The sequence below is a fragment of the Lissotriton helveticus genome, chromosome 4_1, assembly GCF_964261635.1.
Source record: "Lissotriton helveticus chromosome 4_1, aLisHel1.1, whole genome shotgun sequence".
NCBI classification, from domain to species: Eukaryota; Metazoa; Chordata; class Amphibia; order Caudata; family Salamandridae; genus Lissotriton; species Lissotriton helveticus.
The window spans coordinates 1,464,642,684-1,464,669,648 of NC_136063.1; positions in this window are offsets into that span (position 1 = coordinate 1,464,642,684).

The window sequence follows — 26,965 nt, forward strand, 5'->3', positions numbered from 1 at the left end:
AATATCCGGAAGTGGTGTTTTTGTGTTATTTTTGCACGGGAACGTCTACTCTGCATATTTTTACCGTTAGTTATTTCTCTCGTTTTTGCCCAAAAATTTTTTGTGGAAGCTATTGCTTGAAAACTGGGGATATCAGCTGTTTTCACTAGGTCGAGAATGGATTGATAATTTAAATTCACTGAAAAACATATGTTTCATGAACATTATAATTAGAAATTAGCATTTAAAAAACCCGTGAAATTCATTGAAAAAACCATAGGTTTCATTGACATTATAGTTAGTTGGAAATTTCACTCATACAAAACCATAGTTAGTTGAGCGAACTATAACTCGCGGCCCCGCAATGCACTGCTGATGACGTCACATATTACATCATTTATGACATGGTCAGTAACATCACTGATGACACCCCTCAGGATTGAAGAGGAATTGATTCCCCAACTTAAAACACGCCACAGGGCGTGTTTGCACACATGTCACCTCAGGCTGCGCCCCCTTCCTTAACCACTGTGCAAACGCGCCCCCCCTGGCGAGTTGTAAGTTGGGGAATTATTTCCTTTTCAATCCTGAGGGTCCCTGGGGGCCAACTAGCCAACTAGGTACCTCCAGTATGCACCAGGGAGCTGCGTTGCAGAGAGATGTTTATATGCCACGCCCCTTTTTACAACACTCTGCAACGCAGCTCTGTGGCGCTTACTGGAGGTACCTGGTGGGCTAGTTGGACCCTAGGGACTCTCAGGATTCAAGGGGTCTTAATCTCCCAACTTAAAATGGCCACAGGGCGTATTTACACAGTGGTGAAGGGAAGGGACGGGCCTGAGGTGACATGTGCAAAGACGCCCCGTGGCGCGTTTTAAGTTGGGGAAATAATTCCTCTTCAATCTTGAGGGCCCCTGGGGGCAAACTAACCCAGCAGGTGCTTCCAGTAAGCGCCACTGGGCTGCGTTGCAGAGAGGTGGTCCAGGATGTGCCCCTTTTTATACCTCTCAGCAATGCAGCTCTTGGCGCTTACTGAAGGTACCTAGTGGGCTAGTTGGACCCTAGGGCCCTCAGAATTCAAGGGGACTTAATCTCCCAACTTAAAACTGCCACAGGGCGTGTTTACACAATGGTGAAGGGAGAGGACCGGGCCTGAGGTGATGTGTGAAAACACGCCCTGTGGCGCGTTTACAGTTGGGGTAATAAGTACCCTTCAATCCTGAGGGCCCCTGGGAGCCAACTAGCCCACCAGGTGCTTCCACTAAGCGCCACTGCGCTACGTTTCAGAGAGGTGGTCCAGGCTGTGCCCCTTTTTACACCTCTCTGCAAAGCAGCTCTGTGGTGCTTAATGGAGGTACCTAGTGGGCTAGTTGGACCCTAAGGACCCTCAGGATTCAAGGGGACTTAATCTCCCAACTTAAAATGGCCACAGGGCGTGTTTACACAGTGATGAAGGGAGGGGACGGGGCCTGAGGTGACGTGTGCAAACACGCCCTGTGCCGCATTTTAAGTTGGGTAATTGAGTACCCTTTAATCCTGAGAGTCCCTGGGTTCAACTAGCCCACCATGTGCCTCCAGTAAGCACCACAGAGCTGCATTGCAGAGAGGTACAACTCTGTGGCACTTACTGGACATACCTGGTGGGTTAGTTGGCCCCAGGGACCCTCAGGATTCAAGGGAACTTTATCCCCCAACTTAAAACGCCCACAGGGTGGGTTTGCACACATGTCATTTCAGGCTCCACCCCTCCCTTCACCAGTGTGCAAACGCACCTTGTGGCGCATTTTAAAAGGTACTTTTAATCCCCCTGCCCTATTATGTACCTGGGGCTTACAGAGGAGGTCATGCTAATCACAGGGGTACCCCAACGCATAGTGTTCCCTAGTGTATGTAGGTGTTTTCACTTTATTCTAAGTGTCTTTTAGCATACCACTGGCTCTAGGTCTGGTTAGTCAGAGTCAGTTAACATCAGTACCCGTCTGAAAAAGTTGTGGGCAGAGGATAATTTTGTAACAAGGCCTTTTTCTGTTCCTTTGTTGGTTCTTTCTGCACATGTCTTGCTTCTTCCTGCACTTTTTTTTAATCTTTGCTTTTAGAGAGCCATTAGCAAAAAAGACCAGCCGTTTCCGGTGGCCAGACACTTTGAGGCATTTCATTTCTCTGATCCCAGCAAACTTTCTTACTTCATTATAGAACAGGTGCCTTTGCAACAAAGAGGGGGAACCGTACTCTGAAACTTAGGCAAAAAGAATCTAGACACATATTTAGCATGTGCACGAGATACCCGAAAGGGCACAACATGGATGAGGAGATGGCCATACACCTACAGGATGGATAAATGTTATTTGAGTTGATGTATTGCCATTCTCAATTCATAGAAATGTAGACTATTTTGCATAAATTGTAATATTTACTGTGTTAGTCATATTAATTGCTATTGCTAATATAGTTCTCTCTCTTCTCTTTCTCTCTTTTTCTATCACAGGATGCAAGGGAGGGGAAATGCCTCAGGACTGCGGCACTGGTACCCTAATCCTTTCACCGTTGTCTCCATTCTTCATTTTTTTTATTTTCTTCTTTTGATTTATTCACGATATTATGTGCACTGTGGAAAATTCATAACTCTTGGTTATTAATCTAGTTCTCAGTCATGTGCAGTTAATATTGTCTTACCTCTGATAGCATGACGAGTCTTTGACTTCCTTTTATAGAGCTATGGCACTAACAAGCCATTATGAGTTGACTAGATTCGAGCATCATAATATCCCTTTTGTCATGAGCCGATTAACTTAAACTAATTAGGCACATAGATATGCAGTACCTGCACATGTATGACACTCGCATTTCTAATATGTACATTTAACTGTCATGATTGGCTATAACGGGCTCTTCATGTACTGTAACGGGCATCGAACTATTAAGTCCAACATGCATTGTGGCTGATGCGCGCGCACCCGCCATTTGTACATTACTCTTGATAAGATTTTAAACATACACAGTTTATATTATCTATCAATCCGCATATAATTGTATAGTTTTCTTGTTGCATAACCATGATGTAATGCGATTACATGATTTACTTACAGATACCATCTACGAGTTTGTACAGGCAAAGATGGCGCCCATAGTAGAACTCTAGTCCGTTTTCAATTTCGCATTGTTTACAATAATGCGAGTGTTGTTAAAAGGAGAAACTTTATTTGTCCAAATTGTGTGAACAAGCGCTCTGGGAAGCGCGAAATGCATCACGTTTGGTTTCTGACTGTAATAAACCAGGATATTTTGACTTAACGGATGGCCTCCTGTGTGGTATTTTGACCTGAGTGCTCGATGGAACTCTGTGTAACTCATGATATATATATATATATATATATATATATATATATATATATATATATATATATATATATATCCATCACACAAAGTTGTCCTTCGTGAAAGTAGCCACACAGCAGATAGGTTTGAACTTGGCGCTTTTATTAATGGAAGCTGCAGCGTCCTTATGAAACAAACAGGCATCAGAAATTAAAGTCCATCTGCCGACGCGTTTCGTGCAATCTATGCACTTCTTCCTGGGCGGACTGTTTAAGAGAGCATTCAGCAAACTACAGCACCTGTTTGCCACGTGACTCTCTTCCAAGTGGGTGGAGGCACTCGCACTGCCTCTTGGTCAACATAGTGCTGCAGAATTAATTTCAAGTGAAATGCTGAAGTGCAGTCTTTCCATCAAACATTTAGTAAAATCCCCAGTGGGTTGGTGCCGTTTTTCAAATAAGTCTGCTGCACCATCTTACTCCCATCACGCTCCCTCTGCTCCTCATCGCCGACGCACTTAAGCGCCAGTAGGTTACCGTGGTAAACCACGGCGGGGCTCTTTCGCGGCTGGACTAGCCGCACAAAATCCATCACACAAAGTTGTCCTTCGTGAAAGTAGCCACACAGCAGATAGGTTTGAACTTGGCGCTTTTATTAATGGAAGCTGCAGCGTCCTTATGAAACAAACAGGCATCAGAAATTAAAGTCCATCTGCCGACGCGTTTCGTGCAATCTATGCACTTCTTCCTGGGCGGACTGTTTAAGAGAGCATTCAGCAAACTACAGCACCTGTTTGCCACGTGACTCTCTTCCAAGTGGGTGGAGGCACTCGCACTGCCTCTTGGTCAACGTAGTGCTGCAGAATTAATTTCAAGTGAAATGCTGAAGTGCAGTCTTTCCATCAAACATTTAGTAAAATCCCCAGTGGGTTGGTGCCGTTTTTCAAATAAGTCTGCTGCACCATCTTACTCCCATCACGCTCCCTCTGCTCCTCATCGCCGACGCACTTAAGCGCCAGTAGGTTACCGTGGTAAACCACGGCGGGGCTCTTTCGCGGCTGGACTAGCCGCACAAAATCCATCACACAAAGTTGTCCTTCGTGAAAGTAGCCACACAGCAGATAGGTTTGAACTTGGCGCTTTTATTAATGGAAGCTGCAGCGTCCTTATGAAACAAACAGGCATCAGAAATTAAAGTCCATCTGCCGACGCGTTTCGTGCAATCTATGCACTTCTTCCTGGGCGGACTGTTTAAGAGAGCATTCAGCAAACTACAGCACCTGTTTGCCACGTGACTCTCTTCCAAGTGGGTGGAGGCACTCGCACTGCCTCTTGGTCAACGTAGTGCTGCAGAATTAATTTCAAGTGAAATGCTGAAGTGCAGTCTTTCCATCAAACATTTAGTAAAATCCCCAGTGGGTTGGTGCCGTTTTTCAAATAAGTCTGCTGCACCATCTTACTCCCATCACGCTCCCTCTGCTCCTCATCGCCGACGCACTTAAGCGCCAGTAGGTTACCGTGGTAAACCACGGCGGGGCTCTTTCGCGGCTGGACTAGCCGCACAAAATCCATCACACAAAGTTGTCCTTCGTGAAAGTAGCCACACAGCAGATAGGTTTGAACTTGGCGCTTTTATTAATGGAAGCTGCAGCGTCCTTATGAAACAAACAGGCATCAGAAATTAAAGTCCATCTGCCGACGCGTTTCGTGCAATCTATGCACTTCTTCCTGGGCGGACTGTTTAAGAGAGCATTCAGCAAACTACAGCACCTGTTTGCCACGTGACTCTCTTCCAAGTGGGTGGAGGCACTCGCACTGCCTCTTGGTCAACGTAGTGCTGCAGAATTAATTTCAAGTGAAATGCTGAAGTGCAGTCTTTCCATCAAACATTTAGTAAAATCCCCAGTGGGTTGGTGCCGTTTTTCAAATAAGTCTGCTGCACCATCTTACTCCCATCACGCTCCCTCTGCTCCTCATCGCCGACGCACTTAAGCGCCAGTAGGTTACCGTGGTAAACCACGGCGGGGCTCTTTCGCGGCTGGACTAGCCGCACAAAATCCATCACACAAAGTTGTCCTTCGTGAAAGTAGCCACACAGCAGATAGGTTTGAACTTGGCGCTTTTATTAATGGAAGCTGCAGCGTCCTTATGAAACAAACAGGCATCAGAAATTAAAGTCCATCTGCCGACGCGTTTCGTGCAATCTATGCACTTCTTCCTGGGCGGACTGTTTAAGAGAGCATTCAGCAAACTACAGCACCTGTTTGCCACGTGACTCTCTTCCAAGTGGGTGGAGGCACTCGCACTGCCTCTTGGTCAATGTAGTGCTGCAGAATTAATTTCAAGTGAAATGCTGAAGTGCAGTCTTTCCATCAAACATTTAGTAAAATCCCCAGTGGGTTGGTGCCGTTTTTCAAATAAGTCTGCTGCACCATCTTACTCCCATCACGCTCCCTCTGCTCCTCATCGCCGACGCACTTAAGCGCCAGTAGGTTACCGTGGTAAACCACGGCGGGGCTCTTTCGCGGCTGGACTAGCCGCACAAAATCCATCACACAAAGTTGTCCTTCGTGAAAGTAGCCACACAGCAGATAGGTTTGAACTTGGCGCTTTTATTAATGGAAGCTGCAGCGTCCTTATGAAACAAACAGGCATCAGAAATTAAAGTCCATCTGCCGACGCGTTTCGTGCAATCTATGCACTTCTTCCTGGGCGGACTGTTTAAGAGAGCATTCAGCAAACTACAGCACCTGTTTGCCACGTGACTCTCTTCCAAGTGGGTGGAGGCACTCGCACTGCCTCTTGGTCAACGTAGTGCTGCAGAATTAATTTCAAGTGAAATGCTGAAGTGCAGTCTTTCCATCAAACATTTAGTAAAATCCCCAGTGGGTTGGTGCCGTTTTTCAAATAAGTCTGCTGCACCATCTTACTCCCATCACGCTCCCTCTGCTCCTCATCGCCGACGCACTTAAGCGCCAGTAGGTTACCGTGGTAAACCACGGCGGGGCTTTTTCGCGGCTGGACTAGCCGCACAAAATCCATCACACAAAGTTGTCCTTCGTGAAAGTAGCCACACAGCAGATAGGTTTGAACTTGGCGCTTTTATTAATGGAAGCTGCAGCGTCCTTATGAAACAAACAGGCATCAGAAATTAAAGTCCATCTGCCGACGCGTTTCGTGCAATCTATGCACTTCTTCCTGGGCGGACTGTTTAAGAGAGCATTCAGCAAACTACAGCACCTGTTTGCCACGTGACTCTCTTCCAAGTGGGTGGAGGCACTCGCACTGCCTCTTGGTCAACGTAGTGCTGCAGAATTAATTTCAAGTGAAATGCTGAAGTGCAGTCTTTCCATCAAACATTTAGTAAAATCCCCAGTGGGTTGGTGCCGTTTTTCAAATAAGTCGGCAGATGGACTTTAATTTCTGATGCCTGTTTGTTTCATAAGGACGCTGCAGCTTCCATTAATAAAAGCGCCAAGTTCAAACCTATCTGCTGTGTGGCTACTTTCACGAAGGACAACTTTGTGTGATGGATTTTGTGCGGCTAGTCCAGCCGCGAAAGAGCCCCGCCGTGGTTTACCACGGTAACCTACTGGCGCTTAAGTGCGTCGGCGATGAGGAGCAGAGGGAGCGTGATGGGAGTAAGATGGTGCAGCAGACTTATTTGAAAAACGGCACCAACCCACTGGGGATTTTACTAAATGTTTGATGGAAAGACTGCACTTCAGCATTTCACTTGAAATTAATTCTGCAGCACTACGTTGACCAAGAGGCAGTGCGAGTGCCTCCACCCACTTGGAAGAGAGTCACGTGGCAAACAGGTGCTGTAGTTTGCTGAATGCTCTCTTAAACAGTCCGCCCAGGAAGAAGTGCATAGATTGCACGAAACGCGTCGGCAGATGGACTTTAATTTCTGATGCCTGTTTGTTTCATAAGGACGCTGCAGCTTCCATTAATAAAAGCGCCAAGTTCAAACCTATCTGCTGTGTGGCTACTTTCACGAAGGACAACTTTGTGTGATGGATTTTGTGCGGCTAGTCCAGCCGCGAAAGAGCCCCGCCGTGGTTTACCACGGTAACCTACTGGCGCTTAAGTGCGTCGGCGTTGAGAAGCAGAGGGAGCGTGATGGGAGTAAGATGGTGCAGCAGACTTATTTGAAAAACGGCACCAACCTACTGGGGATTTTACTAAATGTTTGATGGAAAGACTGCACTTCAGCATTTCACTTGAAATTAATTCTGCAGCACTACGTTGACCAAGAGGCAGTGCGAGTGCCTCCACCCACTTGGAAGAGAGTCACGTGGCAAACAGGTGCTGTAGTTTGCTGAATGCTCTCTTAAACAGTCCGCCCAGGAAGAAGTGCATAGATTGCACGAAACGCGTCGGCAGATGGACTTTAATTTCTGATGCCTGTTTGTTTCATAAGGACGCTGCGGCTTCCATTAATAAAAGCGCCAAGTTCAAACCTATCTGCTGTGTGGCTACTTTCACGAAGGACAACTTTGTGTGATGGATTTTGTGCGGCTAGTCCAGCCGCGAAAGAGCCCCGCCGTGGTTTACCACGGTAACCTACTGGCGCTTAAGTGCGTCGGCGATGAGGAGCAGAGGGAGCGTGATGGGAGTAAGATGGTGCAGCAGACTTATTTGAAAAACGGCACCAACCCACTGGGGATTTTACTAAATGTTTGATGGAAAGACTGCACAACAGCATTTCACTTGAAATTAATTCTGCAGCACTACGTTGACCAAGAGGCAGTGCGAGTGCCTCCACCCACTTGGAAGAGAGTCACGTGGCAAACAGGTGCTGTAGTTTGCTGAATGCTCTCTTAAACAGTCCGCCCAGGAAGAAGTGCATAGATTGCACGAAACGCGTCGGCAGATGGACTTTAATTTCTGATGCCTGTTTGTTTCATAAGGACGCTGCGGCTTCCATTAATAAAAGCGCCAAGTTCAAACCTATCTGCTGTGTGGCTACTTTCACGAAGGACAACTTTGTGTGATGGATATATATATATATATATAATTTTCTTGAAAACATGAACGGCCAAACCTAAAAAATGACACATTAAACATTGTAGTGAATGATATTTAATAAGTTTCATCAACTGCTGTTTTCAATAGGCTTTCTATGCAGTTAGTCCTGTCTGGTTTTTTTGTGGCACCAGCTCAAAAACATCACTTCTTCAATGTATATTAGATGGCGGGTTCGAGGTATTAAAAGAAGCATCCTCCAGGGAGAGAGAAAACACAGCAGCTCAAGCATCTGGCACCATCTTAAGTATACTTGACAAACAAAGAATATCCTATGGTCTATGAACTACTTATGAATCTGAGATATTACGCCTGAATAATGCAGCCGAAAAAAACTTCTGAAAAAATAAGCATTATTTTTTCGGATTCCCATCACTCACCCAATGGGTGACATGCTTCATCATCTGGGTCTCCTCTGAAAGCCAACCTAGTGGCTTTTGGGGCTACTACTCCATCATAGTGGTTTTATCAGGGTAGTTTATCTAAACGCCAGAAGTGAGCGGTTAGGTAAGTGGGAAATGAATGCAGTGCAGTGTGAAAAAGTGATATTAAAATTAGAACGCGGTGGACCCACATTTTTATTCTTGTACACCGCGAACCAAGGTTAAAAACAGTGCAATTAGACAGTTTCAACAAATAGCTGTCTATATGGTATTTTAAATGGTCAACATGTTTCAGCACATCAACAGCAAAGATGAGCCTTGTGCATTCGTCAGGACCTATCAAAATTAATTCGCTACTGCAATAAGGTGCAAAATATAAGACAGTTATCTAAAAACGTGATTGTCGGTAATCATACAACCTGATTGCTAATTGAGCAATGTATACAAATTTCTCCTCAGTGATACTCAAGTCTCCTAGAGAAATCTGAAAAAATACAAACATAAAATGGCATTTTGTCAGGAGATAGGTTCTCATTTTCTCTTTATAGTCAGTACAAGTGGCACAATGTTGCCACCTAGCACACTTCCTTTGAGGAACCAAGGTTATCTTTCTTACCTCGAATATCTGAGGGAACTACCTCACCCCACCTGGCAACAGTTAAGGTAAACAGGAGGCACGCTCTAAACGGGAGAAAAGCAGAGCAACATACCATATTAAGGGGTCGATTCCGATCCTGGTAAAAATTCCGCCGTACGATTCGTATTCGTAGCCGATTCCGTACGAATGGAAAAATTCCCTCCGAACTGCGAAGTACGATCCATTCCCGTCTTTCTTCGTACGATTATCAGGGATCCGTACGAACCACAGTCATAGACCCGTACGAATAAGCGTCGGGAATCAAACCGTACGATTTGTAAACCTGCCGTACAAACTGACAAGTACGATGCACTGCGGCAACCCAGTAAGCGATTTGTACGGACCAAAGTAGTCACGCATGAAGAATGATTCGTATGGAAAATATCGCGTTACAGCAAGCCGCATCAACATATACAAACCGTTAACCCCTCGATCAAGCCTACGCGAACCCCCCCTACCCCCCAACGGCCCGTATAAGTCACCCGCACCTACAAGTATGACCCGCACACCCCTCCGATCAAGCATACACGAACCCCCCAACGGCCCGTATAAGTCACCCGCACCAACAAATACGTACCGCACACACCCCTATCAAGCCTACGCGAACCCCCCTACCCCCCAACGGCCCGTATAAGTCACCCGCACCTACAAGTACCACCCGCACACCCCTCTGATCAAGCGTATATGAAGCCCCCCACCCCCCAACGGCCCGTATAAGTCACATGCACCAACAAATACGACCCGCACACCCCCCGATCAAGCGTACATGAACCCCCTACCCCCCAACGGCCCGTATAAGTCACACGCACCAACAATTACAAACCGCACACCCCCCATCAAGCGTACACGAACCCCCCATCCCCCAATGGCCCATATAAGTCACACGCACCAACAACTACGAACCTCACACCCCCATCAAGCGTACACGAACCCCCCCACCCCCCAATGGCCCGTATAAGTCACCCGCACCTACAAGTACGAACTGCACACCCCCATCAAGTGTACACGAACCCCCCCACCCACCAACGGCCCGTATAAGTCACATGCACCAACAAATACGACCCGCACACCCCCCGATCAAGCGTACACGAACCCCCTACCCCCCAACGGCCCGTATATGTCACACGCACCAACAATTACGAACCGCACCCCCCCATCAAGCGTACATGAACCCCCCCACCCCCCAACGGCCCGTATAAGTCACACGCACCAACAACTACGAACCTCACACCCCCCTCAAGCGTACACGAACCCCCCCACCCCCCAACGGCCCGTATAAGTCACACGTACCAACAAATACGACCCGCACCCCCCCAATAAAGCCTACACGAACCCCCTACCCCCCAACGGCCCGTATAAGTCACACGTACCAACAATTATGAACCGCACACCCTCATCAAGCGTAAACGACCCCCCCACCCCCCAACGGCCCGTATAAGTCACACGCACAAACAAATACAACCCGCACCCCCCCGATCAAGTGTACACGAACCCCCCCACCCCCCAACGGCTCGTATAAGTCACACGCACCAACAAATACGAACCGCACCCCCCCGATCAAGCGTACACGAACCCCCTACCCCCTAATGGCCCGTATAAGTCACCCGCACCTACAAGTACGACTCGCACACATAACATTTATAAAGCGCACGTGAACCCCGAAACCAGCGCAAGGAGTTCGCAAACGAGTCGCACAACAACACAAAACATGTCTCCTGTGTACACACCATTGGGAAACAATGTCCTGGCCACATACAAACAGGCAAACAGAGGGCCCAAGTAACACCCACCACTAATACAAAATAGGCATCACCCACAAATTGACCAATAAAAGGGTCCACACATACAACCCATCATCCTTTGCAACATACCTATTTGCAAAAAGAAGACACTGCCAGCACGTCAACAACTGCACCCATTAACCCTCACATATACACCCTATCTCATCTACACCCACAACACCCCCTTCACAATCAGACCCACACACCCCATCCATACACACCATCACCCCCTCAATCACATACACCCCACACCATGACTACACCGTAGAATCCAAAGTTCACTAACCCGGAGATGGAGGTCCTTACAGAGGAAGTCATCAGAGTGGAGCCACAGCTGTTTGGTGCATTGGTCAGACAGACCAGAATAGCTCAGAAAACACGCCTGTGGGAGAGGATCGCAGACTGGGTCAATGCTGTTGCACCCATCAGGTGCACCAGGCAGGAATGTCAGTCCAGGTGGTATGATCTGCGGAGGAGGGTCAAAAAGAAGATGGACTAGGACTACGCCTGTGCACACCACACTGGAGGTAGTGGTCCCCGCAGACCTCCACAATACCAGCCCTGGGAGGAGAAAGTCATGGCCCTGCTACCACAGGTGGGAGTTCACGGAATACAAGGAGCCGTTCAGCCTGGTGAGTATACAAACAACTCATGTAATATGGGGGACTCTCAGCAGTGCCCAACAGTATGGGGGTGTGGTGGATATGAGTCCCAGCAGTGCCCAACTGTATAGGGGTGGGTGGCCATGAGTCCCAGCAGTGCCCAACAGTATGGGGGTGGGTGGCCATGAGTCCCAGCAGTGCCCAACAGTATTGGGGTGGGTGGCCATGAGTCCCAGCAGTGCCCAACGGTATGGGAGTGGGTAGCCATGAGTCCCAGCAGTGCCCAACAGTATGGGGGTGGGTGGCCATGAGTCCCAGCAGTGCCCAACGGTATGGGGGTGTGGTGGATATGAGTCCCAGCAGTGCCCAACGGTATGGGGGTGTGTGGCCATGAGTCCCAGTACTGCTCAACAGTATGGGGGTGGGTGGCCATGAGTCCCAGCAGTGCCCAATGGTATGGGGGGTGGGTGGCCATGAGTCCCAGCAGTACCCAACGGTATGGGGGTAGTTGTAAGGGGGAGGGTGATAGTGTGGAAGGTGTAGGGTAGGAGGCTGCCCTCATCCCATATGTCCCAGGTACACACCCAAGCACCATGCCCAATGCACAGGGAGTATAAATTAGCACAAGATAGCAGACAATGGGCCATGGTGTAGGCAGCACAAGGCCCTCCTATGACCAGTGCAAACACAAACTCCAGGACAAGGTCAGACATCCTGTGCAGGAACCCACAACCCCAATCATGGCAGCATGCTTCATGGGGGCAGAGCCAAACCACAAAGGATGGACGCTTGCAAATCACACTCAAACAAACTAGCATGGCCTGTCACACACACCCCTTACAGAAACGTATCCCCTGGGGACAGGCAATGGAGTGCAACACTGTCACAATTGTCATGTAACAACATAACAATCACTGATATGATTACGCATCCAAATTTAATATGCACAGTGCTGATTCTCAAGTCCATTGTGCCTCTCACACAATGCACTTGACCCATCTTATGAACGTTGTGGATGCACTAAAGTTGCGCCATGGACATGGGTATTGACAAGATGATGCATCTTGGAGAAGTGCCACGTTCTAAAGCCATGAGCTAGAAGTGGGTGTACAGGTCCAGGGGGGTTGGCATCGTTTGGCCATCATGGAACAGCAACACCTATCAAAAGTAGCTGAATTGAATCAGAACAATTCTGCTCTGTCTCTTACATTAACATGCTGCATCTAAACCCTCTGCATGCTTGACGCTGGCATAAGGATTGACACTGTATTGTGAATATTGCATCAACAGAGCACTGCTGTATCTGTGTCGTGCCGGCAACACAAGCCACAGCAATGGCTGTGTCAGTCATTCTCAAGAAAATGGAACATGGCTAATACCCCTGAGCACATGTTAATTGGATCCCACTACATACACATACACAAGTGAACAATGAGAAGAATATAAAGCAGGTTGAACTGTGATGCTGACAATGGAGAACAAAAAATATGTGTCATGATAGTGCATTAACAGTGTCTGTCTCTCACACCCACAGGGTAACGTGTGGAAACCACCCCCAACCAGGGGGGAGAAGGATCCCAGTCCCAGGCTCAGCAGGACCATGACCCCACCGACAGCGACGCCTCATAACACACCGTGGATGACCCCAACCAACCTGGCCCCTCTGGATCCCTAACCCCTGCAGCAACTGGATCAGATACATCTGTGCCAACCACCAGACCCATACCCACAGGTCAGAGCCCTACCCACGATCCACCAGAGAGCCAGTCTGAAAATGAGAGACACCCTTCGGCGGGCACCCTGGAGGTGGCAGACGACATCCACCCTGCCAACACTCGGGGGCCCCGTCGATCCGATGTGCCCACAAGCGTAGGCTGTGCTCATGTAGGTCAGGGTGGAGGGTGTGGCGCAAGGCAGAGGCGAGATTCTGGCCAGGAAGCTGCAGGCACCGGTATGGCTCAACCTAGTACCATCCTGGAGGCATACCGGCGGGACACCAGGGAGGTCAGCCAGGTAGTGGAGGCCCTCAACGAACTGAAACAACAGCAGGCCGAGCATCATGCCAGGCAAGTACGACATCATGGACGGGGGGAGGCAACACTGGCTGAGCTCTTGACAGTGCATCGGGATATGAGCCAATCTCTCCGTCAGATGTCTGCCAACATGCAGCCCCCTCCCTGTGTCACCAGGCCACAAACGGCAAGGCAAAGTTCTACTCCAGCCACAGGGAGGGAGGAGGAGGAGGAACAGTCTGACAGAGCGTCCCATGCATCATCAAGGCCTGCATGTGAGGGTCCCCTAAGGAAGGTTGGTCGTCCACGGCGAAGACGTTGAGAGGCAATGGGCCATGCACAACTCCCAGGACACCTGCCTGGCATATTGCCCTTGGGTGCAACAGCATCACCTATTTGACTCTCCCACATGGACTTGCTGGTCACAGTCTGCCCAATGATGCCACGCACTGTGGCCTGGACTCTGTTGACTGAAACTGTAAGGCATCTCATCTCCAGCTGTGAACTTTGGATTCCCCCATTTTTGTACAGCACCTACTCACGTTTCCTGCACAAGATCACCAAATAAATGTAAGAAACATCATACACAATGGTGTAGTAATCTTGTACCCAGAGTCTAAAACATATGTGTGTGGAAATGTATGAAATGCTGGAGTATTTAACAAACCGCAGCCATCCACACACTTGGATCAGAGTCCGGTTGAGAAAACACATAGGTCAAAATTTTCAAATAACAAGATACATGGATGGCAATACACACCTGTGATGGTTACTAAATGCTGTAGGGGGGTTTAGCTTGGAATACTGCAATTACAGACAGGCACAGGAAACTCACTTGTAGGTATATAGATCAGGGTTACAATGTAGGTGTCCATGTAGGGAATACCAACATCTGTGTCCTGATGTATGAGAACTATCATCAGCATGCAGCTGTACTGTGGATGTGATGAATGGTGCACAGACCAAGGGTGGCAGGACAAACTGTGGGCAATGGCCTGTTGCACTCTCTACAAGCTCACCTGATCACGTGACCGCCCCCTATGCAGCTACAACAACCAAACTCATGTGACGGGTGCAACGCATCCAGAACGCCTTGCCACGTCTTGAGAAATCTCTTCACCACACCGGCCACATCACACCACAACAAGAGACGTGGTTTTGGTGTGTGTTCCCGGTGGCTATTTGACTGTCTGTGACGGCCATGTTCAAGTGGTGTGCTGAGGTTGCCTACTGCCACGTTACTGTAAGGAAGGCGAAGTTTGCTGCTGTGGTGTTGACAAGGTAACACAGTACAATATTGTGCAGCTGGAAGGTATGTGTGTGCTGTACGAGGCACATGACCTGGTTGTACGTAGACACACTGTCATGTGGGGCAGAATAGTCTTGCCAGTATGTGTTGCACACACAGGCAGAGAAGCTGTTATGGGTGAGTTTGAGGTATCGTGATACCAAGTTGATGAATGTCTGGTGTTCTCTGTGTGTAGGCTGGCAGGAGCATGCTCTACAAATGGATGAAAGGAGGAGTATCTTGTAGGCGTGTGGGGTCCAGGATCTGGCCACTCGGTGCTGCATTGTGGCTGTGGATGTGTCTGGGTGACTCAGGGTCACTGCAAGCAAAATGGCAGAGTAATCACCAAATATCACGGTCACAGGATCAGGCCCCTTAGGGCCAAGTGGGGCACAGGACACACAGCGTCAGCAGCTGTAGTCTGCACGTAGTGGGTAGCAAGGTAAACAGCACTTACACAGCCATCTACCTCACACACAATATTGAACTTTTGTCTTTACCAACACCATGCATGTTGTCACTGTACACGTATCCACATATGAACAAATAATTAATATTAGTCCATATTGAATACATGCACATTAGAAAGACATGTGCATTGACAGCAAGGAGGCACAATGTTCTGTGGAAATCACACGTCATACACAACATGATGAAGTTCCTTGGGAGGCCATGCAGCATTATCCCATGTACATGGCCAGTGGCATTGCCCTAAACACAATAACAGTCATGCAATGATGTCACCTGTAATGCTGCAGAAAGATTCTCCACACGACTGCCAGGGACTGTCCGTACCTTTGATCATCTGAGTTGTGCGATGCTGAAAGGGTTCCACCTCCAAATAGCCCATTGGTCTGAGTACAAATGACAGACACAAAAGGGTTATCAGGCGAGGGAAGAAGAGGATGGGAACTGCAGGGAGGGAGATCTGAAACAGAGGCAAACAAGCATTAGGATTGCATTTTTATGTCACTGATTCGACAAATACCTCATGAGATACACTGTACCAGTCAAACCTGTGAAGTGTAACCACTGTACCCTATTTGAGATCACAGATAATGCTATGACATAAGATCAGATGCATGTACACAGACACATAAAATATAGTCCAGTCTGTCACCTATTAGAATCTTGTGTAACGCTCACAAGTCTGCTACTATGCAATGAGATCCATGTTGACAACAACTAAGTCACAGTGTATGATGATGTGTCCCAAAACAAGACATCAAATTGTATGGCAGTGCTACTTACGCAAAGTCAAATATCTGTATTTGGCCCTGTGTATCCGTAAGGGCCATGAAGGCAAACTTGACATCACCCACAACAGCTGTAAGCATCTCATATGATGAGGAAGATAATGACCTAAAACCAATGAAGCCCCTCTGGAGACAGTCTGTTGCTCTTGCAAATGAGCCTCACTGTGCTAAACATGACAAGCAGGTGGAAATTAAGTCAACAGCAAGTAATGAGGAGCTACGCCACATAAAGAACCCTACCGTCACCATGAGATGCTGCACGGGACTAGAGAATCATGTGATTAACCTCACTCCACTGGTGCCACGGAATAATTTACATGTCATTCAGCCCACCATTCTAATGTCATCTGTAGTGTAGCTCCTATTTTCCCAATAGGCTCTGCGCATTGGAATAGTACCTACAGCAGTAAAGGCCTAGACCAGACGTTAACTAGGTCTACTACTGTCGATACTAGACTTAATTTTTGGGTTTGCCAGCTAAGCTCAGAGTTCGCTAGAAACTTTCTCGAATGTTCAAGGAAGGAATTAACTCCCCTGATTAGACAAGAAGGGATTTAGTTTCTGACAACCATAGAACATGACAACTTTGCTCTCCCCTAATCAAGAGTCAATCTCGAGAGTCGTGTGAGCACAAGGCAATTATTTTACTCAGTCAGTACGTGCATTCTTAGTCTCATCAGAATGTAGAGAAAAGGAAGAGACGGGCGTGTTCAATAAAAAGGTGTTATTTATTGATCAGTCTCTTTTCTCATACATGAGAAATGGATCGATATTATTGCAATACTTATAGTTAAGTAAAGTGCATACATTAAAAGCAATAGTATAAAATAATACTGTAAAAACATTGATATGGTTTCTGAGCCATATGATGTTTAAAATGATTAAAATATATTTACATACACATATACATTTGACTAAACGTACTCAACTGGTGTTTCTAAATACGCCTACCCCGTGTACCTGACCTAAGTCTAATGCGTGGGCGGGAATAGAAAGTTACAGTTTAAGTTAAGTTTGTTTTTGCCAAGTGAATAACTAAAGAATTCTCTGTGAGGGGTTATTCAGTTCTGTACCTGGAATTTAGGATGGATGAGGAATAGTATCTCTTTCTCTGCTCTCGATATTCCAGGCTGCCTGCGAGGGCTGCCCAGAAACGCCGGTGCTGGGTCTCTCGGTTTGAGATAGCAGCGCGTCTCTCAGCGCGTCAGGAAGGCGGGGCTGCTGCCAGCGGGGTCTGCTTCTGCTCTCGGCTTCGGCAAGTATGGCTGCTCCGTCTTGTCACCACGCGTGTCTTTGCATAGGGCAAGGTCGGCAATATTTATACCTTAAAGGTGCCGAGATTGACGTAAGGATGGACATAGATACGTCAATAAAGATGTCATACGACTTGCTTGTTAGCACATTCTTTACTAAAGTTCTCTGTGAAATCAAAACAATGGCCGCACGGATTTTCCAGGTTGTCATAGGTTTGATTTGTTATGAGAACGTCGTATGCCTTATCAGGGGCTGGAGGAATGTCGCTTGTCTAATTAGATCTCAAGCGTTATGACCTAATCAGATAACACGTTCCTGTGCCGTAGTGTGACTGCGTCAGATAACGGTATCTGCATCATGGGGGTTTTCTTGCCTCATGGGCTGACTGTTAGTTAACTTGATAGTTAGTTTAACCAGAATAGGGTCAGGAATAGGGGGACTGATTCAGAACCTATAGAAATACACGACACCCACTCCACGCTAACTATGGTCACATCTACTAATCTATGCATAGTATAACATAGTACAACAAACTATAGAGTATAGTGTATACCTTACCACCCCAAAATACATAAATGCATTTTGAAATTTTCAAATATACTGAAAAATTGCAGTCATATATTTTGTATGCACTTAAGCTTATGAATTAAATGCAAAAGTAAACACGCATTTGTATGCATTATTGCTAATTTGGTATTTGAGAAATACACATGAAATGGCTCTTAACATGGCTATACAGAAAGAAAGTTCGAGACCATTTCATCACATAATAAAATGTTTGTGAACATACCAGCGAGCAGCTAAAGTCTATAAAGTATCTAAAAATAGAAATTTTAGTTCTCTAGGAATAGTTTCTTACTTTAAGCAGAAGATCAGTGTCCCGGGAAAAAAATATGTAGAAAAATATTTTTAAGGGGCTTGCTGAAAAATATTGCTGTCCGTGAGCTGGAGTGAAATTGTTCATGTAACTTTATTTTTAAAGTTGAAGGCCGAATTCAGGGAACGCCGTGTGCGAGTTTACTCAAAAGTCTCTATTTCTGTTCTGGAGAGAACATCATATCATTCAGGCTTTCGAAAAAACTGTCAACAGCTTCATGGGAAAGTTCCACTAAGTCGGAAATAGGGGTAACCATGCATTCGTGCGCATGATTGTCTCCATTGACATTCTGATTCGCATTGCTGACAGAAGGTCGTACCTGTTCGATGCTGCTTTCATCTTGAACTTCACTACTCTTCAATCGCAGTGGTGAAGATTCCAGGAATGCCGTCATCAGGATTGGCAGCCTTTGAGGGCAGCACAAAGCGTGAACCTTGGTAGGAACCAACAGTGTATCTGCATCCACTGGCGCATCCGATTGTAGCGTCAGACAGGTGTCTAACACGCATTCTTCTCCGCATAGCAGACACCTTAGTACAGGTAAAACACACCTTTGCCACATTGGTCGAAATGATAGAAACCAAGTCATGTTCAGGTCTCTAAGCCGGGAGAGTCCCAGGATTTTTGATATCCGGTCCCGGTATCCAATGGCTAGGATCGTATCTTCCATTGTCGCGAGAGTTTGATCTGTGACATGGGTTGCCATAACGAAAAATAAGGACTAGGAATAGGATTCCTGCAATTAGTCCCAGGATCAGGGGAAGTCCGCCAAAAATCGAATGGACGAAATCTGGAAAAATACCCAGTATGGCTTTGAATGGTGTTAATGCCATCGAAAATACTGTCTTAAATACCTTTGAGACCCCAGTGGTATCAGAAATATTTAAGATTTCGCTCAGGATTTCCGCGAAATGTACGGGGGAATTAGTCGATAATAATGTATGTATCTCTGCAGTCGTCCTTGCGACTTGTAGATCATACGTTTCTTTTGATGACGTGAGCCTTGTAGGCGTCTGAAGAAGCACTGTTTTCATTCTGCTTAAAGTATCTATTCGAATAGAAGTAATTTTCAAACTGGGCCATGCCCTTGCCTCCCTGTCTGGAAAGGAGCTGGGGAATAAAGAACGTCCACAGCACTTGACCTTCGCCGTTGTAGTTACTAGATAAGGAGTCCCGGGCATAAGACTGCAACATCTGCGGTCTACAATAAGAATGTAACTCCCATTATAGAGTCTTTGAAAGAATGGTTCTATTTCAGTTGCAGGTGCGCCTTGCTGGTGACATGAAAGGTTGTATGAATTCCCTTCACAGGCTCCATGCAAACTAATTCCGTTACACAGAAGCGTGCCGCTTAGTGACATAGCACAATTGTTGCCACTAAGAAACACTTTCTGTCCTTTATTACTGACACATGCATGTGAATAGGGCAGGTTCCAAGTTGTTTTAAGGTACCCTTTTCCCAATTTCTCGTACATGCCAGCCTGTATATATTTTGGCAGTATTGAAACCTGAAGGTTGAGATTGGAATATTTATGATTCCGTGGATTATCCATTCACTGACAGGTCGTTCTGACATTGTCAACGGTAATCTTTCTAGTTTTTCAATGCTCAAGATTGTATAATCAGCACCCTTTTGCGCCATACCGATTTGTCTATCAGTAAGGTTAAAGATTTGGAATAGTGACGTTGTGTTGATTAAACGCCAAGGCACATAGCCTGAACGCAGATTTTGTAACGTCCAGCCAAGCTGTACAATGGAACGCAATTGTGACTGACCATGTTGTAATAACAGTAAGTCTTGCGATAATATATCGATTGCTGAAGACACAATGCTGTCCAATGAAAAAATTCTGGAGGACAGAGTCATTAACCCATTGTCCACTACAGATAGTGATTTTTCCAAATTAATACGGTCAATTTCCCGTATTCTTTCTGCTGTTTCAATTTGAGTAACCTTCCAGGCCTCATTGTATGCTGCATATACAGAGGCTGCTATGAAACGCTTTTGACGCTGTTTGCGTGGTCCCAGTATGAAATCACGCAAGTCAGCACCATCAGTAAGTAAAGTTAGGTGTTGCTTAATTTCAGGCAGTGTGGAAGTCTGTAGCCATTGAAGGCATAATTTGCCCACACTGTAGGTTGTTATTATCCCTGGGTGATGTCTTTGGGGATATCTAGGGTCTGGCCTGGTCATTTTGAAACCCTGTGTTTTATTCAGGAATCTATCTTGACAGTTATTTGTATCTGTGGGCCAGATCAACCATTGTTTCCAATCAGGATGTGTTCTGTTTTGGTTTAATATATGGTTTACGTCTATCTCTTCATCTGTATCAGAGCTATTGCTAAACATTGTTGGCTTCGGAATAGACGGTTTATTTAAATCTTTGATTTTGGCAAAACCAAGACAGGTGGTTTGTTGAACAGTGTCATTTAAAAATATCATTTGTTCTGGGATCATGCAGGCTCTAAACAAAGCTTCTATACCCTGTACTTGCCAATCTTTTGTACCCCAAACACTTTTCAAATCAACATTTTTGTCCCAATAATCAAATCCAAAAGTATTCATTTTTTCGAAGAATGAATCTGAATATATCAATTTTGTGTTGGTTATCATGGTTTTCATCCCTGTCTTGTTTGACAATTTAAAATAAAATGTTTCAGCATTACTTATGTTAAAACCTGAAAAATATGAATATTTGTCATATACGGATCTAGAGCTTCCTTTTGGAGGTGTAGCACAATGTTCCCATTGATTATAATTTAAAACATTTCTAGGTTGTGCAGATTTATGCAAAAAATGGTTACCATAATGGTTATAGCAATACATACTATCATAATTTGTAGAACCTTGCAAATAATCATGTTTTGTAAATTTAGCAGACATTACTAAGTCAGACATCATGTTGTTAATACTTTCGAAGTCCCAATCATCAGCAAATGAGTTTGGTTTTGCAAAGTCACTCAAGGAGATCTTGATTTGGTGTGGATATTTCAGGATCTCGACCGGACCATAAATTTCATAGTCAGTGTTGTCCCAGGCTACCCCACCAGGTATAGGATTGGCTGTGAAGTTGGCTGAAGAAAGTTCTCTTTTCTCGACGTGTGAAGATGTGTGTGGTTTGAGGACCAAGTTGATGTTCTGACTTGCTGTGTCCATTTTAGCATATTTTCCCTCAATGAAGCGTCCCAAAGTAAATACCATGATGAGCCAAAGTATGAGGATAAATGCACCAAAACCCACCCAAAATTCAATCCATGGAGAAACCAGATATGTTTCTTTCAGATGTTTCAAAAGTTCCTTAGCTTTGTCTTTAAAGGATTTTGATGATGGCTGTGTCTTTGATTCACTGAAGCCGTCAGAGGAATCATCGAAGTTGATGAAGTAACCGGATGCAGTTCTGTCAATTGTTCCAATTGGTTCAGGATTTCTGTTTTTTGCATTTTCACTTGGTACTTCAGTATAGATTGGTGTGTCTCTGCTAAATGTCTTTATTTGGGTTTTCAGAGGTCTGAGTTCTATTGCATTGTTGCATAGTCCTTCTTGTTCTTCTTTAGGCGTTTCAAATGTGATGAGCCTTTTTGTTAGGACCTCTGTGCTGGTAGCAAACCTTGGTGTTCTGCTACTTATTGGGAGTCCACTTGGCCTACTGTTTGTTATCGGCCACATGTTGTGGTTTTACCAGGTCGATGGATACAACTCGGTTCTCCTTTTTTCCAGCAAGTGGCGGTAGTACAACTGATCTTGTCCCGTTGACAGACAAGACAGGAACTGCTTTTCTGTAAGAAGGCCCAAATTCCTTCTTTACCGCGATCTTCTCCCTGACTAGATCCCTGACTTTTGGAATCCAGACAGGTCTTGCTGGGACAGGTGGTGATTCTTCAGTGGTTGTTGGCTGTTGTTTCAACTGTATGTTGCTCAGGTCTTTTCTTGTTTTGTTTAGGTCCTGCAAAATAGCCAAACGGTCTTTGACATCAAAGGTTTTTTCTATTACCACTGAAGTCTGACTATCAAGGTCAGAGATCAACATCCTAGTTCCGAATAATAATTCGTACGGACTGAATCCCTTCAGAGAATTTCTTGGCAAGTTATTTAGACTACGTTGGACACTTATTAGATGTTTGACCCACCCAGCTCCCGAACCTAATATCCTTTCCATTATAGATTGCTTTCTGCCTTGGTTTTTTCTTTACACCATCCCGTACCCTCAGGAAGGAAGTGAGAAGATTCCCGCTGGGCTGTGCTCATTTGGCCATGTTTCCCCCCCAGCCACACATACCGTATGCTGCTGGGCAGTGCTGGGTGTGTTTTACACACATCACTTAGATGTGATGCAACATACACATACATTACTTACGTGTGTCCCACACGTCTCACCATTCCACTGGTGATATGCGGTGATATGCGGTAGTGTACCGTACCCCGAGGTCGATGACGTAGGTGCGGCACGTCTCACTATTACAATGGTGATATGCGGTAGCGTACCGTACCCCGAGGTCGATGACGTAGGTGCAGCATGTCTCACTATTACAATGGTGATATGCGGTAGCGTACCGTACCCCGAGGTCAATGATGTAGGTGCGGCACATCTCACTATTACAATGGTGATATGTTAAGTCATGTTTTGTTAAAAGAATTTTTATAGCGCGCTTACACCAAGCGGTTTCATGGCACTGTGAGCACAGGGTGAACAAAACATTGAGACAGTAAGTTTAAGGAGAATCAGAAAAGCAAATGTTCATCCATGGGCTTGACAAAACAATAAAGTTTTCAGAAGGGACCTAAAGTGGGGATAGGAAGGAGTGAGTCTCAGCTCCAGGGGCAGTGCATTCCACCGGGACGGGGCAAGAAAAGAAAATCTAAGACCACCGTGTTTTTTGCGGTTAAATGTGGGAGTGGTGAGAAGGGCCAGGTGAGAAGAGCGGAGATGACGCGAAGGAGAGTAACACTGGAGAAGAGAGGATATAAAAGCAGGACCGAGGCCAGCCAGGGCTTTAAAAATGATGCAGCCAAGTTTAAATTTGCTGCGCTTGGCCTGGGAGCCAGTGAAGGGATTTAAGTAAGGGACGAACATGGAGATGTCTGGGCTGATGGAAGACTAGTCTCGCGCCCTGATTTTGCACCAGCTGACGACGATTCAGCTAGTACGCCGGAATGCCAACGTAAAGTGAGTTGGCATAATCAATGCTAGATACTACCAGAGCCAACAGAGCCAGGGTCAGAGCCTCCGTGGTTAAAAATCGAGAGATCTTCCGGATTTTCCGAAGATGAAAAAAACAGGAGGATACCACAGCGCTAATCTGAGGCTTCATGGAAAGCTCCCTACTAATAATAACTCCTAAGCTTTTTACTGAGTTGACAGGGCAAGGGGGAGAACCAAGGCCAGGAGGCCAAAAATTGGAATTCCAAGGATTGGAGGTACCTCCGAACAGGACCAACTCGGTCTTGTTGGGGTTAAGCTTTAGGTGGTTGTCTTCCATCCAATTACTGATGAGGCATAGGGTAGACTGGAAATTATAAATAGATTGATCGGAGGAGTCAATATCAAAGACCAGCTGGATGTCATCAGCGTAGTTGAATGCAGTGACATTGCACCCCCGCAGAGCCCAAATATGGGGAGTCGGGTAGCGGTAGCGTACCGTACCCCGAGGTCGATGACGTAGGTGCGGCATGTCTCACTATTACAATGGTGATATGCGGTAGCATACCGTACCCCGAGGTCGATGATGTCGGTGCGGCACGTCTCACTATTACAATGGTGATATGCGGTAGCGTGTGGCGCAACGTACCCAGACATTACAGGCGTGTAATGGTGATGTGCGCGTGTGGCGCCACGTACAGGTATACTTCAGTTGTTGGGGTTCGTTGTACTCACCGTCTGCGCAGTCGTCGGCTTCTATGTACAAGGTGGTGGGTGTACAGGACTGGGTTGACACGGACAATGGGGTTCATGTCTTGTTTTTCGCGTACTGGGGTGTGGTTCGTGCCGGACTCTGCTTTTACGGCAGTTTTGAGCTCTCGTAGCAAAAGAGCCGTATGGAGTGTCTTCAACGCGGATCGTACTTCCTATTACGGATGACGCGGTCTATTTACGTTCGGACGTAGTGTGGAGCATCAGCCGAATGCAAATCGTATGGACTTGCAATTTGTACGGAGTTTGTTACGAGTCGTACGGAGTGACGCTTTTGGTTGCGATCGTACTTGCTGAATCGTACGGGGACGTTTACGAGTACGAATCGTACGGGGAAAAACGCTCCGTACGTAGATTCGGAGCACTTTTTACCGGATCGGAATCCACCCCTAAATGATGCTCTGTTCTCCCCTTATGTCTTCTTTTCTCATCACAATATCATACACAACCTATAAATACTTGATCACATAAACACATAGCAGACAACTAGCACTCTACATCATGTGATGCACACATGTATATTTTATCATACTCTTGGTTTAGCATAAAGAATCTATATTTTCCTCCATGTCTTCTCAATCATCGTGTAGTTGAGTTTACTCATTTTATTTGTGATAAGTATACCTAACTGGTGCAAGAGCACGACTGTATTGCAAATATTCCTTATTCACAAAACAGACATACCAGAAAGTGTATAAGGATATTCGCATCCTATTACTCCAATAGCTCAGATTCGGAATATTAACAAACATTCATAATGCGCGTATCACCACATATAAAAAGTTTGCCTTGTTCTAACAGCGTTGCGGTGAAACTTATATTGATGTAACAAAGCAGTTAAGAAGCGCTAATCGTGTCATCACGCTACCTGTTAAATGTATCAAAAGCAGCCATGCTGACGTGAATAACCTATCTCAGGGAAAGCAAGGACTAAATCCAAGTATCTAGTGAGCGCGCGCCTTTCTCTATTACTCACCTAACCGTCGGTACCTCACCGCGGTCATCCAGGCTGTTGGGGAGGTACCGGGACTAGGTGGAAACTAACTAATATGTTGTACGGAGGCTCTCTCAGTTCCGGGTGCGCATCACGCCAACGTGCGTGATGACGTCATCCCGGTGCGTCTTTAGTGTAGGGAGTTGTAGTTTTTTAGGGAAAAAGGGTTGGAATGAGACTACAGTATTGGTTATGTCTCAATGTATATCTTGTTAATATCGGCACATCCATTCAAGAATACAGCGCATATCGCTCATACGTCACCAGAGGACTCTGAAATGGCTATTAATATAGTCACTGTATTTATATCGGTACATGGACCATCTTAAGTATAGCCACGTGTAACCTCATCATCAATAAAAAAAGAAGGCTAGTTTTAAAATCTATATATACAATTTTTCCAGTAGGAATGCAGGGTTCTGCAAAACCATTGGGCCTGGAACTTTATGCCACCTCTGCCCACCCCTTATTTTCTTTAAACATATAAACAACCTGTTACAGTACCTCCTTCTTTTAAGTATTCATCCTCTTCCTTTGTGTTTATGATTAGATGACAAGTGACTGGTTGTTCACAATTGAATTCTTCAAATTGCACCCTTATTCTTTATGTTGGTAATATGTGTTTTAGGTTTAGTTTCCACATTAGACCTAGTCATAGCTCCAGCGGCTATAAAATGGAGTATAGAATCACTTCAGAGGTATAGTGCTCTCCTGTCCACTGAGTTCTGAAGTAATGAGCATGCCAGGTAAATAACCTGTGGCCGTCCCGCTTTCTCTAAGAACGCTTTTATGTAGTCAGAACGCAAGCCTGTTTTCTCATTGATTTGCCTTTTGGCTGTTTCTTTTCAGACAGTGTCACTGCATACTTTGCCTTTTTGTGTCATTTGTGCTCTGTCTAGCATGTTGTTCCATTTTAATGCACTTAGTTGTACCTGCTGCTCAGCCAGTATGAGTGTGGTGTGGAATGTTGGTGTGGATGATGCTTCAGAATGTTGGATGAGTGAGGCTGGCAGTTGGAGAATGGGCTGAGCAGCAGGAAGGTTGCCCCTGGTGGAGCTCTCTGTACCTTTTATCTGGAACCATCTACTTGAGTATATATATATATACTATTTTAAGTTAACCTGGAACCGGTTCCTCATTTCATTACAACATTTTGGCGACTTTACTGAAAAGAACCTGTGTGTGCTACCTGTTTATACTGTAACTATCAAGCTTGAAGTAACTAGACATCTACAAAGAAACTGGCAGCCCTGAGCCCACCAGTGACCACAAGGGTGATCGGCCCCAATCCAGGCATGCCAGTTCCTGCTGGATTTCCCCTCTTCCTGTCAGACGTAACCTTGGAAGAGGTGTCCATAACCTTGGAAGAGGTGTCCATAACCTTGGAAGAGGTGTCCGTGTCATATTTCTTTGGGAGAAGGTGTCTTCATCAAGAGGAGTTCCCCAGAGCAGCAGCCAGTGTGAGGTATGTCTTGTCCCAGAGCCTCCGTATGGAAGTGTCACTGCCAAGTTTATTCTGAGCGTTACAAGCCCCTGTGACCATTGTGTGGCAGGAGCACCTGCAGTCTATTTCTGTTGGTCCGAGGAGGCCCTCGTGTGTGCCCTAAGGAGGAGCGTCTAGTCGAAGATGAAAGTCAACTGGCAAGAG